Source organism: Magallana gigas, chromosome 9 (genome assembly GCF_963853765.1).
Source record: "Magallana gigas chromosome 9, xbMagGiga1.1, whole genome shotgun sequence".
Classification (NCBI taxonomy): Eukaryota; Metazoa; Mollusca; class Bivalvia; order Ostreida; family Ostreidae; genus Magallana; species Magallana gigas.
In genome coordinates, this window is record NC_088861.1 from 37636791 (window position 1) to 37642687 (window position 5897).

The 5897-nt window shown below is 33.7% G+C and overlaps 1 long non-coding RNA gene across 1 annotated transcript; it reads right to left on the bottom strand.

The window, feature by feature from the left end:
- Positions 1-1630: 1630 nt before the first annotated feature.
- On the bottom strand, positions 1631-3461 carry LOC136271627 (uncharacterized). Its single transcript, XR_010709568.1, has 3 exons — positions 3038-3461; positions 2828-2920; positions 1631-2647 (listed from the first exon to the last, which is right to left on the bottom strand). It is a non-coding gene; the product is annotated as an uncharacterized lncRNA (long non-coding RNA).
- Between the last annotated feature and the right edge of the window lie 2436 nt (positions 3462-5897).

Here is a 5897-nt window from a genome sequence, read left to right on the forward strand (position 1 = left end):
AAAAAGTCCAACTTAATGGAAAATGTTGCTTGCATTCATTGATTTAAAATGAAAAATAAATCTGTTATACATGTATTGTAATTAAACTAGCAATCCATTTGCAATGAAAACAAAGTGGTGAAGTATACTATATTAATTGTACATGCCTTGAAATTCAACACCAACAGAAGTCAACATTCCACAGCATAACCATTAAATTCCCATTTACAATGTGGCAGATCTGTGGCCATTTGTACTTCAGTTCCAGTGATATCAAACAAAAGTTGTCCAGTTTTTCCTCACAAATGAATGAATTAAACACTGGATCAAATTCTTGAATAAACAATGGGCAGCATTCAAAGTACTTAATATTATTGCAAATGTAGATGTTTTTTATGACACACATCATTGGCCCTTCTTCCTCAGAGTAACTTTGTACAAGCACGCTACCATTTTCATAACAGACTCCCTTAATGGTAACATTTGGTGTCTTTAGAACAGTTGCAGGAATCAGATCCTCTTGATTCTGCATTTGCATTTTCTCCCCAACAACAAGCGGAAGATTATGGAAAGCAACTTCTCAACCAGAAGAAACTTCATCCCCTGCATAGAGATAAACATGTGATTTTTCACCAGCATAACCACACTGTCTCAAACACATCCATCTTTGGTGATACAAAGCAATTGAAAGGGGTAGAGATTTAAAATTCCTCCACCTTTTTTTCTTGAAAAAACTATGTTTTGCCTCAAGTCTTGTACACATATGACTTCTTCCTGGTCCGAAATTCAGTATCTGTTTAGGTATGTGAATAAGATAGTGCAGTTTTGGAAATGGGGGAATTTCTGGGTGTAATTTCTGAAAGTTGTAGTTGAAGCTATAAATCAATTGCTCTAATGTTTCTACTGTATCAAAAGATGCAAAAGGTGACATGACAAGAAGCGTTATCTTCAAAAGACGAATGTAATTGTCCCACATTTTGTCTTCACTATCTATGACATCTCCTATCATAAATGGCAAAAGAACGAAAAAGTTCCTTGTTTCTATTGCACTCATGGGAAAATTATTTGACCTGTCCAACGCATTTTTCTCCAATAATTGTGGTTTATCTGAACACTCTGCTTTTGAGTAGGGAAAAGTCTTAATTAGATTGTTAAGAAACTGCAAGGTAAAATAGCCCTTCTTCTCTATAAAACAATGAATAATAAGCTGTAGTTCAAGTTTCACAATGCCTTCTAACAAAACATGCATGGGATCATGCAAGATGCATTTAGTCACTTCAAAATCTGGAATGCTTGCTAAGATGCTCCTTTTTGTTACACCATATTCTTTTGACCAATATTTTCGTGTACCTTTACTCACATTATCCAAATGTTCTAATGCATCACAATGATCATTGTATTCAAGGTCATTCCTTAATGTTACTTGGTGTTCAGATAATTGAGTCCCAAGTTCATCACTAGTGATATTGCAAGTTATACATGGTTTTTTTGGCCATGGAAACCCCTTCTTTGAAACCTCCTAAATATTGTGCTGCTGGAGTATCTACTAACACACAGTACAAAGTTCCATAATAAGTTTTTGTAGAACCATTGATCTCGAGCTCTTTTCCCTTGTGAATTGTTTTCATAGATTCGACAAATTAAAGTCCTCTAGAAGTTTTGATAAACCATACTTTCTGACATCGGATGAATTTGCAACACCAAGTAGTTGAATTGCTTGTATTTTAAAGCGGAATGCAGGGTTGATATTTAGAAGGATCCAATAAAATATAGATATTTTGTGTTTCTTGCGATGTGATCCAATTGGGTTAACAATTTCAAAATCTTCATGGTATAAACAAAATAGCAGAGCATCAGGGTGATCATCAAAGTAATTTTTTTATGGTATAATCCATCTTTGAAATCCAGTAATGGAAATGTACTTTCTGTCTCAGCAGATAGGTCTTCTTGTACTTCAGGCATTTTAGTAGTTCATGCAGCTGTCCAAAAAAGGGAATGAAAAATCCATTTTTTTCTTTTTCAACAAAGCGATGCTTATTGCCTACCTTTTTCAACACTTGTTCTGTGCCTAATTTAACTGATACAGGCTTTACATATCCAAGGTGTCTTCGGAAAAAATTTTCACGTAAATGTTCAGTTTCTAGTCCTAGAAACACATCAAGTCTGAACATTTCATCACGATTCACAGTCTGAAAAAAATCCTCCGGAATTTCTGTCGACAAACGTTGTTTAATTACAGAACTTTGATGTTGCAGCATTTCTTTCGTTGAATCCATAATATCGTTAAGTGCCTTTTCAGATAGATTGTGTTCAGCTTTTAATTTTAACAAAAACAATGCTTCAGATTTTAGTGTCTCTCTGCAAGCAGGAACAATATCAATATCAGAGTTATTAGTTGTTTTATCGATATCCTCTTCAACATTATTCAAATTTTCTTCGATTGCATGTTTTCTATAATAATGGCGTCGAAAGCTTGAAAGTTTTGTGAATGAGATCCGACAGCCTGGATTACTGCAGTGAATTATAAAATTTTTCTCAGTTTTATGTTTTCTTAAGAGATGATTTATTAATCCTGCCTTTCCATTACAGAAAAATGGGCACATGCTGCAATTTTGCTGACTCATTATTTCTTGTTAGGTCTGGACACTCATGCACATGCAATGTTCTCCTAAAAATACATTATAAACATCTAAGTTATTTGTGGTACTATAAACACTGAATAATTCATATTATTCTGAAAAAGGAAGTGTAAATGAATGTACTATTTACTAAAACGGCTGTGAACATTTTTATAATATTAGTATTATGATATGCAAACTCTATGAGATAAAATATATGTTGCTTTTACCTTTAAAAATCTGGCTTGTTTCTTTGGAAATTCCTTTCCCCAATAACCACTCGAACACATTCTCTATCGTTGATTGTTCATTCAGCATAGTGTCTGCAAATCAACATTTTTTCTACAGTTTTTAAGAGAAACATAATATCTAAACTTCTATATAAACATTATTAACACATTAACTTATACATGTTAATCACAGAATGATAAAAAAATTACCAGTTTTTGCTTTTGTCGTTGTGTTTATCACAAACTTAACTGTGTCTCTTATGAGGGATGCTGGATCATGCCTTTCGAGACTTCTCAATTCCGGAAATGCCTGAGCCAGATAACTTGCTAGTTCATCTTCTTCTTCCTCTGTAAAATCACTTTCAGAGGGTGCTTCTACAGGTGGAAGAATTAAAATATTTCCTCCTCTTGGTAGCGAATTCTTTATCTGGTGGTTTAGTATAAAATGATCGATATCTAATTTGATGGATTTTGCCTTTTGTACTAGTCTTCCTCTGTAATGAAATAAAGATAATAACATAATCCATGGTAAACTATATAAATTAGTACTGCAATGGTTCAAAGTTCAAAGCTGAAAGGATATCATAATCTTTTCTAAGAAGTAAAATTGCCTTGCCATTTTGACAACAAAACTGTAACCGGATGTTGTTATAAACTGTATTGTGAAAAGACCTAACTTGATCTACATATATGTACATATCGAGCCCGACATAAAACATCGGTAGATTTCATGATAAACATTCGGAAATACCTGGCTTTCCAAAAATATTTTTAAAATAATTTTTATCAAGTTAAAATGAATTGCAAGTGCTTTCAATAAGGAAAAGAGGAAATTAGGGAGTATTCTTCATTGTTTTGTTACAGTCAAAGTACTGACTAATGTCTATAAAGTATTAATACACGTTAAAAACCCATGCATTTAAAACTGTTGGTCTATTTGCTCCATAAAAAGGAACACAATTCTTTATACAATACAGAAACAATAAAACAGGTATAATCGAGCATTTGGACAGTATAAAAAAAACAATAGTTCTGAGTTTTCGATTGTCCATAATAACGTTAACACGCAAGTATGCCTCCAAGTTTTTAACTCACTTAAGTACTCAAATGCATTTTGTGTTACTTTAAAATACAAGAAATGATAGTTACCTCTTTGAAACGTCTTCCATTTACATACGGGTCACTCTCTTTGTTCTTCTCACTGGAGAGGCGCGAAAAACGGGCACCCACCCTACTGAGTTGACCGCTTAGGCGTTTATATAGCTAAACATGTTTAGATTTAAGATGTGTATCATAGTATGTGTTTGGCATTTGAACACAATTCTAAACGTGTTTAGGCTTAAACGTGTTTAGAATGTGTTGGAATTCTAAGCACATTTTTTACAGTGATGTTCAAGCAGTGATAAGAAGGACTCTCAAAATAAGAAAATAGACGCAAAGTAAACTGCATTCACGGTATATGGTCACATTGCATGATGTGTCTCAAAAGTTCCTTTTTTGGACTCGTCTACTATAACTGCGAAAAATTAATGAATGAGACATTCTGCCACGGAGTCATATATATATAACATTTCCATTTGTCAGGATTGATTCTTCCGTAAGGGTCGGGGTAAGTATAAAAACCAATTTAATCGGTCAAAGCTTTGAATTGTTAACTATGATATATCAGATTCAATGTTTTAGAACGATTTATAAATCCATAATACAGCCATTTGTAATCGGTTGACTTGTGGGCATGATTGTGTATTTAGTAGGCGGACACCCTTACACCCTATACATTTAAGACAAATGAAATCGTCCAGCAGATAGAGAAAACAAAACCCCCTGGCATTTCAGTTCTTCCAGTTAACTTTCCAGACTGCATGCTATAATAAATTAATGATTTTGTTTGTTAATAATAATTCAACATCAATTATAAATTAACAACTAGAGCAGAGCTCGTGGCAAAGCCACGAGTAGGTCTTCCGTTGTTGCTGCGAGTTGAAAATGTATGTGATATGGTGTCAATAATTTATAATGACTAAACTTTCAGTTCTGCTTTTGTTATAAAAATGTGTTGTGATTGAAAGCCTGTATATAAAACGTGTTTTGAAAAAGAAAGAAAGAAAATGTTATAGGAAAACTATCTGTCGAACACAGTTTATGTAATCGTTTCAAACATTCTTTAAACAAGTGAAAAGCTGTCAATGTGACAGCAAACCGGGTTTTCTTTTATGTAAACTGTATCCATAATCCATGTCAACCCTTATCCAGTGAAATGGAGTACCCTACATGTATATGCAACATTTTGCCAAAAAATGACTAAATTCAAAAGCTGGTATTTTTTCGATAAATTATCGGAAATCAAAATCCTAGCAATATGCACACCTCTAATATATGTACAATTGATCTGCAAAAGAACAACTTCCTATCTTGAGAACTGTAGGAGGAGTTATCCGTACAATGAGGGTACCCTATATGCGATATTTTGCCAAAAAATGACTAAGTTCAAAAGCTGGTATTTTTTCGATAAATTATCAGAAATCAAAATCCTAGCAATATGCATACCTCTGATATATGTACAATTGATCTGCAAAAGAACAATTTCCTATCTTGAGAACTGTAGGAGGAGTTATCCGTACAATGAGGGTACCCTATATGCAATATTTTGCCAAAAAATGACTAAGTTCAAAAGCTGGTATTTTTTCGATTAATTATCGGAAATCAAAATTCTAGCAATATGCACACCTCTGATATATGTACAATTGATCTGCAAAAGAACAACTTCCTATCTTGAGAACTGTAGGAGGAGTTATCCGTACAATGAGGGTACCCTATATGCGATATTTTGCCAAAAAATGACTAAATTCAAAAGCTGGTATTTTTTCGATAAATTATAAGAAATCAAAATCCTAGCAATATGCACACCTCTGATATATGTACAATTGATCTGCAAAAGAACAATTTCCTTTCTTGAAAACTGTAGGAGGAGTTATCCGTACAACTACCCTTTTGGCAGCCGCCCGCCCGCCCGCCATTTTCACCATTTTAATAACCGGATTTTTCCGTTGGAAAACCCGGTTAAAAATGA